The sequence below is a fragment of the Lissotriton vulgaris genome, chromosome 3_1, assembly GCF_964263255.1.
Source record: "Lissotriton vulgaris chromosome 3_1, aLisVul1.2, whole genome shotgun sequence".
Lineage (NCBI taxonomy): Eukaryota > Metazoa > Chordata > Amphibia > Caudata > Salamandridae > Lissotriton > Lissotriton vulgaris.
In genome coordinates, this window is record NC_141689.1 from 1,231,273,951 (window position 1) to 1,231,287,082 (window position 13,132).

General features: G+C 50.9%; 1 protein-coding gene across 2 annotated transcripts in view; it reads right to left on the bottom strand.

The window, feature by feature from the left end:
- The window catches only part of PRKG2 (protein kinase cGMP-dependent 2), an 898,053-nt gene that overhangs the window by 641,665 nt on the left and 243,256 nt on the right, over positions 1 to 13,132 (bottom strand). The window lies entirely within an intron of this gene.

Consider the following 13,132-nt stretch of genomic DNA (forward strand, 5'->3'; position numbering starts at 1 on the left):
ATTCGCAACAGCGATAGAGCCATTTGCAGCACGCATTAGGCAACACCACACCGCCAAAGGGATTGGGTTTAGTACTAGGAGCCTTTTAAATTCCCTATATGCTGATGACGTCACATTGTACGTAACTGATCCGGCATCGCACCTTGATCCATTACTTTGGGAATTTATTAGATTTGAAGGCCTTTCTGACGTCTCCATTAACTGGGCCAAATCAGTTATTTTTCCTTTAACAGTCACCACTATCCCGGGTCCCTCTCAGTTCCCTCTTAAATGGGCGGACAAACCTGTGAAATATCTTGGCATATGGCTCAGTAGAAATATCAAGAAATATGGGACATGAACTACGGGCGCGCCATAACATGGTTGGAAGAGAAGGTCACTGCCTGGGCTAAGCTCCCGCTTTCCCTAGCTGGGAAAATAGCATTGGTCAAGATGGTGGTACTGCCGAAATTTCTTTATTTATTCATCAACATTCCTGTTCCCCTCACGCAGGCCTTCTTTAAATCCCTCAGATCCCTTCTGGTTTCGTAGGTCTGGGCGGGCGGGCAAGTGCGAGTTCCGTGGGACCTATTAACACTTCCTCTACGTCAGGGCGGCTTGGGAGCCCGGATATGCAATTGTATGCATGGAGTGCTCAGGCTCAGTTTCTCCACCACTGGATACATCAGACTCCTTTTCAACCCCACGCGGCTGTGGAAATGGATGCTCTGGCACTGGTCCCCCTGCAAGCCGCTTTATATCAGACTTACAGGCATACCAGGGAAGGCATAGACACTGTAGAGACCTTGCGGTGGGCGTGGAATGAGTTACGGAAAAGAGCCGGCATTCCTATTCTCTACGCCCCGTCCATACTCCTGGCCCACAACCCTATGCTGCCCAACAGGGGCGAGGGTATCAGCAAGGCCTTAGCACAAAAAATGAGCCTCTGCACTTTTGCAGACCTCTATCCAGAGTAGATGTATCGGCCACCCCGGCCTCAGTGGAGGGTCAGACTGTGTCTTTTTCTGAACTCTTCGTATACTACAAACTTTGGGCTGCATTTCTGTCTTTACATGCCACTTTCCCAAACTCCCTGCCAAACCTACTTGCATTGGAAAACGTGCTTAAATCAGATTCACCACGCAAACTAATTACCCGGATATATAATCACAGGCAAACATCGGCCCCTCTGACACAACCACAAGCTCTCCAGGCATGGAATGAAGAACTTCAAATTCCACTTACGGAGGACCAGTGGGTTTATTGCTGCTGCCAATTCACTGCTTTATCCCCTAACTATAAACTTCGCCTAATCCACTTTGTTCTTGCACAGATTTTATAGGCCACCTTCCAGCTTGCATCACATGGGACTGAAAGATGACGAAAGCTGCTGGAGATGCGGTTTCGCTAACGCTACTTTTTTTCATATGGCTTAGAGCTGCCCATGGCTGACATTATTTTGGTCCAACATATTTACTACGATTCGCCAGACAATAGGTACGCTTGATGATGCCAAACCCATACATGGTTTGTTGGGTTATGTGAAGGATATGCCAGTCAAAGTCCATAAACTGCACGTGCTGTTACTTCTATTGCTAAGCCCCAGGTAGCCATAGACTGGGGGCGAAAGGGGGTTTTCTCTAAAAATGATTGGACTAGAGACATCACATTAGGGCATTCACAACTGACCACCTTTTGGGAATTGATGTCTTCAGCATCCAGGCCCAGGGACATTTGGGAACCTTTTGTTATGTGGGCCCGAGAGCATCAGGAGGCTGCTGGAGATACGCCGATGGAATCTGTGTCTTTATGAATCAACGCAAGTAGCATGGGGGAGGTCAGAGACTGGGGGGACGGCGGTTTGTTGGGAAAAGGGGTGCTGTTATGGAATTACATTTATAATTGACATGGTAGGCAGGTGTAAAGATTACTATGTACCGATTAGCAACTGGCTTGTTGTTTGTAATGTTTGTAGCATTGTTCTAAAATGCCAATAAATAAAAAATAAAAACAGCAAAAGAGGAAAATGACGGGATTCTTATAAAAAAGTAAAAACTAAAAACATCAGAATCCAATCCATCTGATCTTTCCTGACTGGAAGGACCAAGTCAGTCAGCTTGTCAGCTTAGCACCATACACCTCGAGCGCCTGCAACCTTATCAGTGGAGTTATGCAAGGATCTTCCCTGAATCCGACTCTGTTAAACCCATACATGTTTATGTGTAGCGCATAAAGCCATGAACTGCAAGGGTCCAGTCCCTTTCAGAGTAGTCATCACTCCATATGTGCCAGAAAGAACTCTAAGATCCTCCTCAGATCGTCTCATCAAGACCACAAGTATAAAGAGATCCAAATGGGGCGGAAGATCATTTTCGCACCTAGTACCAAAGCTATGGAATACAATGCCCACGGATTAAATAAGTTTCAAGAAAAAATTGAAGACATAGTTGTTCCCTGGATAACCCTCCGCTTCACCTGTCATCGTCCGCTCCTCAAACCCCTGGGCAGCTATGTGCTCTATAAAAACCCATAAACATAAACAAACCCCCTAAACATGGCTGATAGCTGAACATCAACAATACCGAAAAGAGCAATTCACTGATGGACTCCACTTGGTGGCCAACAGAGTTAGGACCGATACCCACCCCTGCCACTCACATCAAGAACCTCAGGTTTGTTATCAACAGCAAACTCGACATGACTGCTTAAGTCAAAGTGGTCACCACCTCATGCTTCCATATCCTGAAGAATCTGAGGAAGATTTACAAATGCCACCCAATCAGCACCCAGAAAATTGTCACGCAAACCCAAGTTACAAGCAAGCTGGACTATGGGAATACCTTCTATAACTGTATCAACAAAAAACTCAACAGAAGGCTGCAGGCCAGTCAGAACTTGGCAGCCAGAAGCACTGTCAACTCCCATGCTGAATTCACATCAGACCACACCTAAAGGGGCTTCACTGGCATTCACATAAACAAACAAGCACAATTCAAACTCCTCACCCACCCTTTCTTGGCGCTACATAACACCTGTCCAGCATACCTCAACAATTGCATCTGCTTTCATAAACCTTCCAGGCACCTTTGCTGGTCCGGGCTCCTACGTGCGCACATCCCACACATACAGAAAACAAGATCCAGCAGTAGAGCCTACTCCTAAATCGCTCCTAAAGTGTGGAACAACCTGCCACTGCAGATAGGAGCCTCCTCCTCAGTTCTTGAATTCTGCAAGAAGTTGAAGACTTGGATTTTCAAGAAGTCCCAATAGGCCCTAGGATTGACTGGACTCACACCTGCTCAGCCCCAGGATACAATCCTGGAAGATAGAACGATCTGCAATTCAGCATATCATAACTTCAGGAACCCCATGTTAGACAGTCTTCTACATCATTCCAGAGCAAAATGAATTTTCATAAACAAATTCTTTGCAAACAAGATTTAAAAAAATCTTGCAACACATCAACTTGGATCCATGAAAAATCATTAGTACAATCTCTACCTGCACAGACTGGAATGACCACCTTCAACATCCTTTCCACAGATGACCTAGCTACTCTCCTCCAATCTAGAAGTAACATCTTATGACAATGACATCCCTCTTCCCTGCAACTGTAATAAAAGAGCTCAGTGGCAACACTGTGGACCCTCACCTCAAAATCATCTATGGCTCTTTCAACCATTGCATCTTCACAGACTCTCTTAAGACTTAACAAATACTGTATCTAATGAAGAAATCCATCCAGATGGCATACGTAACTATCATCAACCACCCACCCTCCTGTCTCGGAAAAAATCATCTAAGTGAAAACCAAGGCTAAAAATATCAGACAGGGCTACCAATCTGGACTCAAGCAACAGTGCTGCGGAAACCCACCCTCCATTCAAGTAGAGAATATCCATCAGCTTACCTCTCTTGATCGCTCTGCAGGCTTCAACAAGGTCAACCACAAGGTCCTATTAAACACCCACCTCATCAAAAAATGGGCATAAAATGATGCTTATTCCATTTCAGGTTGTAAGTATTTAATAGATCCTAGCTCTCTCACTAGCAGCTCCGGATTGGAAGTCATCCCCATAACCTGTGGCTCATAGCCCACAGCTCAATTCTCTTTAGGCATGATTTTCAGTCTCCACATGGTTTCCCTTTGAGCCATTATGGCCAAGAAGGACATCAATATGCAGATAATAGAAAACCCTCCCTAAATGTTTTATTCCTACATGATAATGACCATCTAAAGAACTGGCTGATAAACATCCAAACCAGGACATCTAAAGCTTACCTCAATCTTCACCTTACAAAAACAAATTTACCAACATTGTGTCAAAGAATTGACAGAAAATTCAAGTCTGTCTTCCTCTCATCTAGATAGCATTACACCGGAAATGACCAACAGTTTTGAGTCACTTGTCTTCCATATTAACATCTCACAAAGCCTCAAGACCAACATTGCTCAGAATACAAAAGCTGCAAGTTAATTTATTTATTGAAGTTTTGTATAGCGCTAGCTGGACCCGAGGGTATCAGAGCGCTTCACATCAAATACAGATATGCAGCAAATGAGAATAAGCAAGACAGGAATCAAGAACAACAAGCAGGAAATAGAGTCTGTACGACAGTCATACAGACTTCGACCGTCAGGTGTGTGGGTCTCCTTAGGCACCAGAGTGTTCAAGGAAGAGGGCTTTGAGTCGCGATTTGAATTGCGGGAAGGAGACGGTCATTCTGATGTGGGGGGGTGGCGTTCCAAATCCTGAGGGCATTCCCCGCAAAGGATTTATTTGAGGTTTTGCGTTTCTGAGATTTCAGAGGGATGAGTAGTAGTGTGTTGGAGCTTCTGAGGTTCCTGGACTGCCCCGCCCTTTTGAGTTTGGAGGCCAGGTATTCCGGTTTGCCTGTATGCAGGGCTTTATGTGTGAGGCAAGCTCTGCGGAAGTTGGCTCGTTGGTCAATTGGGAGCCATTTCAGTTCTTTGAGTGCTGGAGAGATGTGGTAAAATTTCTTAGTTCCTGTGACCATTCTTGCTGCTGCGTTGAGGGTGGAGGTGAGAGGTCCTAGGTGCGCCTTGGCAGTTCCCGTCAGCACTGCGATGCCATAGTCAATTCTGGAGAGCACAAGTGCCTGCGTGGCCTGTTTCAGGTCTTTGGGGGGGAGGAAGGGTTTGATTTTGTATAGGAGTTTCAGGTTCAGGAACGCGCTTTTGGCGGTTTTAGAGATGTGTTTGTTCATGTCCAGTTTGGGATCGAGAGTGATTCCTTGGGATTTAGCGGAATCCGTTGGCGTTAGAGAGACCTTGAGGGTATTTAAGGCTTTGAGCCATTCCAGTATTTGTGGGTTTTCATCTTTGTTCGAAATTAGGAGAACTTCTGTTTTTTTTCCATTCAGTTTGAGGTGATTGGCTGCGAGCCACTGTTGGACCTCCACGAGTGTCGCATTAAGTCTGTGAATAGGGTGACCTAGTTTAGGACACCCCCCGCGCCGCACGGCCACCAGCTGCTGCGTGTGCCTCCCGCCTGCCTGCCTCGCTGCTGCCGCGTGACCACGCCTCCTGCCATCGAGCGGCGTGGTCTGTGCTCGCCTGACCTGCTTCTTGCCTTGTACCCCCGTATTTAGTGTATGGAATAGTAAATTGTTTTTTGTAATATTGTTTTGTTCAGTGCCTGTTTGCCTGTTATTTTGCCCCCGTCTCATCCCTCCCCGCTCCCCGCTTCCCGCCACCGCCGCTAACCCCGCCCCTTTTTTCCTTCTGTACCCTCCCCGCTCCCGCCTCCCAGCTGCTCTGCCCTCCCTCGCACTTGGCCATATATGGCGACCGTGCGACGCAGGTGAGTGTGACCTAGTTTAGGACACCCCCCGCGCCGCACGGCCACCAGCTGCTGCGTGTGCCTCCCGCCTCGCTGCCCCGGCTGCCGCTGCGTGACCACGCCCCCTGCCATCGAGCGGCGTGGTATGTGCTCGCCTGACCTGCTTCTTGCCTTGTACCCCCGTATTTAGTGTATGGAATAGTAAATTGTTTTTTGTAATATTGTTTTGTTCAGTGCCTGTTTGCCTGTTATTTTGCCCCTGTCTCATCCCTCCCCGCCACCGCCGCTAACCCCGCCCCTTTTTTCCTTCTGTACCCTCCCCGCTCCCGCCTCCCAGCTGCTCCGCCCTCCCTCGCACTTCGCCATATATGGCGACCGTGCGAACGCGCAGCGGTCACGCGCAGCGGGCGCGCCAAAAGTAAGCCCGTCTGCGCCCGTCCGCGACTGGACCGCGCCCAGCACCAGGACCCCTGGCCCCCACCGACGGATGACGACCCGACTCTCCTACAACGCCACCGAACTCATCGCACTCAACACCGGCGGGTTCCCTGGATGCTACCGAGCCACCCCGAAGCACACCCAAGGACCCTTCAGCTGCAACGCCTGCAAGTTCACCTGCATCCGGACCTGCCCCACACCAGCACCCACCAAGCCGATCACCAGCAGCAACCACCTCAAGTGCATCCTGATCAACACCCGCTCCATCCACAGGCACGCCATCGAACTCTGGAACCTCCTCGACACCACGGCTCCTGACGTCGCCTTCCTCACGGAAACCTGGATGAACGACTCCTCAGCGCCCGACATCGCCATCGCCATCCCAGAGGGCTACAAGATCACCCGGAGGGACCGCACCGCCAACCAGATGGGAGGAGGCATCGCCATCATCCACAGGGACACCATCCACATCACCACCAACACCGACGACACCCTGAAAACTGCCGAACACCTACACTTCCAGATCCGCACCGACCCGAGGACCACCCTCAGAGGCACCCTGATCTACCGACCCCCGGGACCACGCACACAATTCAGCGAGGACATCGCCGACTTCATCAGCCCACATGCCCTCCCCTCCGCCGACTACATCCTCCTGGGGGACCTCAACTTCCACCTGGAGAACAACAACGACCGCAACACCATCACCCTGCTCGACAACCTCGCCAACCTCGGACTCAAGCAGCTGGTATCCACCCCCACCCACCTCGCCGGACACACACTCGACGCCATCTTCTCATCCAGCAAACACATCGCCTTCAGCCACGCCACTGGACTCCACTGGACGGACCACAGCTGCGTCCACTTCACCTTCAGAAGAACGACGATCCACCACCACCAGCAACCGGTTGCCCGAAGAAGCTGGAACAAGATCACAGCCGACCAGCTCGCCGCGTCCTTGAGCCAGCACCCCCCCGCCAGCTCAGCGAACCCCAGCTAGGCCGCCGACAACCTCACGAAGTGGATCATCAACTGCGCGGACGAACTCGCCCCACTGAGGACCCCGCCTAGCAGACCCGGCAGCAAGAAGGCCCCTTGGTTCACCGACGAACTCAAGAGCTCCAAGAAGAACTGTCGAGCCCTCGAGAAAGCCTGGAGAAGGGAACCAACACCGGACAACATGACCGCCCTCAAGCTTGCCACCCGGAAGCACCGCCAACTCATCCGCGCCACTAAGAAAACTGCATTCAAGGACCGGCTGGACAACAACGCACACAACAGCAAGGAACTCTTCAACATCGTGAAAGAGCTCTCCAACCCCAACGCCGGAAACAACAACATCACCCCATCGCAAGACCTCTGCAACTCTCTCGCCTCCTACTTCCACAACAAGATCGCGGACATACACAACAGCTTCAGCACTCAACCGACGCACGCCACAACCGAACCACCGCCCTCCACCACCACCCTCCGCACCTGGACTACGATCAGCACCGAAGACACCATCCACATGATGAACTCCATCCACTCCGGATCTCCGACCGACCCCTGCCCTCACCACGTCTTCAACAAGGCCGACGCGGTCATCGCACCCCACCTGCGGGACATCAACACCTCCTTCGACACCGCCACCTTCCCGGAGAGCTGGAAGCATGCCAAACTCAGCGCCTTACTAAAGAAACCTACGGCGGACCCCACCGAACTCAAGAATTACCGCCCCATCTCGCTCCTCCCGTTCCCAGCCAAAGTCATCGAGAAGACCGTCAACAAGCAGCTGGCCGCCTTCCTCGAGACGAATGGATCCCTCGACCCCTCGCAGTCTGGCTTCCGAGCAAACCACAGCACCGAGACCGCCCTCATCGCTGCCACTGATGACATCCGAGCCCTGATGGACAACGGAGAAACAGCGGCCCTCATCCTCCTAGACCTCTCCGCGGCTTTCGACACTGTCTGCCACCGCACCCTAGGGCGGCGCCTCAGCAACGTCGGAATCCAGGAGAAAGCACTGGAATGGATCATCTCCTTCCTCGACGGAAGAACACAGAGAGTCCGCCTACCACCGTACAAGTCAGAGGCCACCGAAGTCATCTGCGGCGTCCCTCAAGGATCCTCGCTGAGCCCCACCCTCTTCAACGTCTACATGAGCCCCCTCGCAGCCATCGCACGCCAACACAACCTCAACATCATCTCCTACGCTGACGACACCCAGCTGATCCTCTCCCTGACCAACGACCCCGCCGCCGCCAGAGCCAACCTTCACGAAGGGATGAAAGACGTAGCCGAGTGGATGACGACCAGCCGCCTGAAACTGAACTCAGACAAGACGGAAGTCCTCATCCTGGGTTCCTCGCCCTCCGCCTGGGACGACTCCTGGTGGCCCCCCGCCCTGGGCAGCGCACCCAAACCGACAGACCACGCACGCAACCTGGGCTTCATCCTGGACTCCTCCCTCACCATGACCAGACAAGTCAACGCTGTCTCCTCGTCATGCTTCAACATCCTGCGCATGCTACGGAAGATCTTCCGGTGGATCCCCACCGAGACAAGGAAGACGGTCACCCAGGCCCTCGTCACCAGCCGACTGGACTACGGCAACGCCCTCTACGCCGGAACCACCGCCAAGCTCCAGAAGAGACTTCAGCAAATCCAGAACGCCTCAGCCAGACTCATCCTCGACATCCCACGACACAGCCACATCTCCGGACATCTGAGAGACCTGCACTGGCTCCCCGTCAACAAAAGAATCACCTTCCGCCTCCTCGCCCACGCACACAAAGCCCTACACGATCAAGTCCCCAGCTACCTCAACAACCGCATCAACTTCCACGTTCCCAAACGACGTCTCCGATCAGCCAGCCACGCCCTCGCCGCCGTCCCCCGCATCCGGAGAACGACAGCAGGAGGAAGGTCCTTCTCCTACCTGGCCGCCAAGACTTGGAACTCCCTTCCGACCGACCTGCGCCTGACCCAAGACCACCTCTCCTTCAGGAAGAAGCTCAAGACCTGGCTGTTCGAGCAGTAGCAGCACTCCACCCCCCCCCCCCCAGCGCCTTGAGACCCTCCGGGTAAGTAGTGCGCTATATAAATGTCTGTGATTGATTGATTGATTGATTGTGAATGTCTGCGATCGAAGTGGTTTTCAAATATAGTTGTGTGTCGTCCACGCAAAGGTGGAAGGGGATGTTGGAGTTCCTTAGAAGTGAGGTGAGGGGTTCCATGTAGATGTTGAAGAGTTGTGGCGAGAGTACTGACCCTTGAGGGACTCCTCTACTGATGGGGAGGGGGTCAGATTCGAAGTTGTTGATCTTTATTTTTTGAAGACGGTTGTTCAGAAAAGAGGAGAACCATTTTAAGACTGTCTTTTCGATGGCCGCTCTCTCTCGGAGGGCGTTGAGTAGGAGGGTATGATCCAATGTGTCGAACGCAGCCGAGAGGTCAAGGAGGATGAGAAGGCTACATTGGTTGGAGTCGAGTGACATGTGCAGATCATCTAGGACATTTAGGATTGCGGTTTCAGTACTGCAGCCTTTCCTGAACCCTGATTGGTGTGGATCCAGTAGATTAGAATCCTCAAGATGTTAGGTTAATTGTGAAAGCACGCATCTTTCAAGAATTTTAGCTAGGAACGGAAGGTTCGAGACTGGTCTAAAGTTGTTCAAGTCTGTGAGATCCAGACCAGGTTTTTTCAGGTTAAGCCCACTTCATAAATGGTGTACAAACTCTCACCCTCTTGCATCTTAAGTTAATGCATTAATGAAAGTGTCGGTATCCTAACTCACCCTATTGAAAAGCAGCCTCCAAACAGCAGCCCACCAGCCCATCATTTTCCAGAAATTCAACAGGATCATATAAGCTCCCCATGAAATTGTGCATAAACTTTAAAAAGATGTTGAATCATTTACAAAGCACTCCAAATTCAAATCTGTCCTTACCCGGCCTACAAGCTCAGAATCTCGATTGGCACATGCAGCTCCTAGACCAGCGTATAGGGATAAAGGAATCTTATTAATGGTCATTGTGAGGAAAGGCGGTTTATTATATGCTGTGGTTATGCAACTTCACCGTGTAATAAACTCACAAACCTGTCTTTGGTCCAGTCAGGCTCGTTTATAAAACCTTAGCTCAACCCTGAGCAGTTGTGGCTTCAAGCATTCAGGTTTTAACAAAGGAACATTTGCAAGGCATTTTGAAGTATGAAAGCAATCAAATAAGAAAGAAACGCACCACAAAGGAATTCTGATACCAATTAAAAAAAATAGATCTTAGAATTTGTAGACCATTGGATGATGCAAGTAGGATGAAATTATACAGTAAGGGGGGGGGAGCTTGGACGCTGACAAAAAAGTGCGCCTATCACCAGAGCTCCCATTTGCCATGGGCCACCGGAGCAGTTTTCGGCATCATACAGGGGCCATCCGTTCACATCCTGCAGTGCTTCAGTCTCCCAAGAATGCAGGCACCCTCTGGAAGTGTAGCAGGCTCAGGCCAAAGCGACTGCACCAATCACATGTGGAATGCGAGAGCAGCCCTCCTCATACCACATGCCGGGCCGACCCCATATATGGCCTGCTAGCCACTTGGAGGCCGAGATCATCTACAGGGCGACCTGCCCTAGGTCTGAGGTCTTGAGCCTCTGCCATAGAGTCACCGATCTAGAGGACTGAAGCCAGAGGGACAACATCTGTTTTTTGGATTCCTGCAGTGGGTGGAGCAGGAAGATGCACTGCGCTTCCTTTGTGTCATCGTTCCACGCCTCATGGGCCTGTCCTTCCACCCCTTCTTGAGAGACAGTAGTCCATCGAATCTGGACCTGCCAGACCCTCAACTCTGGGAAGCCTAGCTGGGTCACAGCGTGCTTCCTCCAGCACTTATGGAACAGGCAAATTCAGACAAAGGCCTGAAAACACAGCCGCAACGACTATGAAGGCCATGTGATCTACATGGCAGGGGACTTCTCCCTAGAGACCAGCGATAAGAGGCATGCTTTTCTAGCCCTGCATCCGGCTCTGCGCAAGTGAGACATCAAGTTTGGCTTGTTTGAACCGAATCGCATGTGGATCACTGTGGGTGGCAAATCCAGAGACTTCCTTGGCCGAGGTACTTCAAGCTTTCCTGGACTCTCAGCAGAATTCTGACATAGACACTGCTGCCCCTCCCCTCTGTGGTTGTTGGTGGAGATGCCCCACGCTCCAGCCGTCTAGACAGTCCCGGCGCCTGGGCTGACATCCGTGCAGGAACCTCCTTTTTCACTCCCACAGCGGGAAGGACAGAGTTATCAGGATGGTTCAGGAACTCACCCAGGAGGCGGGCAGAGACAAATCCTGCTCTCCCCTGAAGCTGCGTGAGACCCCTGCCTCATCTGCCAAGGACATCTGGATGACCCCTCGCCATCCTGCTACACCGACTGGCTGAATATATCCTGTTGCGTTTAGATATTTGTATTCTTTATGTCAATGCATATGTGTACCCTTGTTCCCCTACCCTGAATGTTGCTGGTTACCGGCAATGTACTGTTGTAATGGGGTGCTTTTATGTGGCACTTCGAGGGGGGATTCAATGATGATGATCACGATGTTTGACGTTGCTGTTTTTTTTCATGTTCTTTGCTGTTCTCGGTCATTTCCTTTGTAACATTTGGGGTGTTTGTCGGGGCCCTGCCCAATGTGTTCCCCTCCCTCTGGCAGCATGCCCGTTGAACCCACTCTGCTACTCCTCCCAACACCCCACCCCATCCTTCCCCTACTGGCAAGGCCTGTAGGGTGCTTCTATCTCCACGTTAACCCCCATCCCCTGGATATAGCACCCATCATGTTCTTGTCTGCCCCGGTCGGGCTTTCAGGATCCAATGGGTAGGTTTCAACTCCCCCAACTAAAGTATTTTTGGTTCCCCTCAGTGACCCTCCCTATTTTCTTTTCCTGTTAGCGACTCTTTGCCCTAGCTCCCTTCAAACCCCTCTACCCTTCCCTGCCTCCCTCCTTGCTTCCTGTCCCCCCCTTCCACTCTTCCCTTCCTTCTCCTTTCCCCTACCTTGCTGCCCCCTCCTTCTCTCCTGGCCCCTGCTGTGCACCCCTTTGCCCTGCCACCAGTCTAGTTCACTTATTCTCCCCAACTCGCTTTTCCCCAATGCCCAAGGCATCGGCCCCCCCTGACGACTCAGTCCTGGAACGTCCATGGGTCACCCATTACATCAAGCAGAAGAAGGTCCTGGCATATCTGAACATACAGTGGGCAAATATTTCCTTGTTGCAGGAGAATCATCTCACTGGCCCGAGTCTGGTAAACTCAGGCAGGGTTATTCGCCCTTTTTCCCACCCCATGGTTTGGTGGTGCCCCCTTCTCTGTGTGTTACTGCATATGCACTGCTGCAGTTTTTCTACCCCTTCCTCTTTCTTCCTTGGCTCTGCCGGTTGTCCTCCCTCTAGTTTTTCTTTAGATGCCTGGGTTGTTGACATGTCTAGGGTCCCCCGTCCGGCCTCCCCACCCCAGAATCCTTGGATTTTTGCTTCTACTGTTGTTTATGCTGATTATTATCTCTCATGCCATTGCTTGGTAGAACCTGTGTTTTGTATCTTATGTTTTCTTTTGTACTCACTCTAAAAACGAAAATAAAGATTACAAAAAAAAGAAACCATACAGTGAGGCTTCTCCTTAATGACTCAGGAATCTAGAACAAGATACCAGTCCATATAAGACAAGCACCCTTTTACACTTCTGCAAGCAAATGAAGTTGAATCTAATCACACTTCAATATCTCCCCTTTGTCTGCTCTGTAAACCTCGAGCATTCCCTTCTGCCATGTATCTCCATCTCTTGTTACAAGTCCCTGCTTTGTAAATCCATTGTTTGTACTGCACTACATTGCTTTGTGCTTTAGGTTTGTGTTGTATAAATCCTGTGCACACGAACCTAC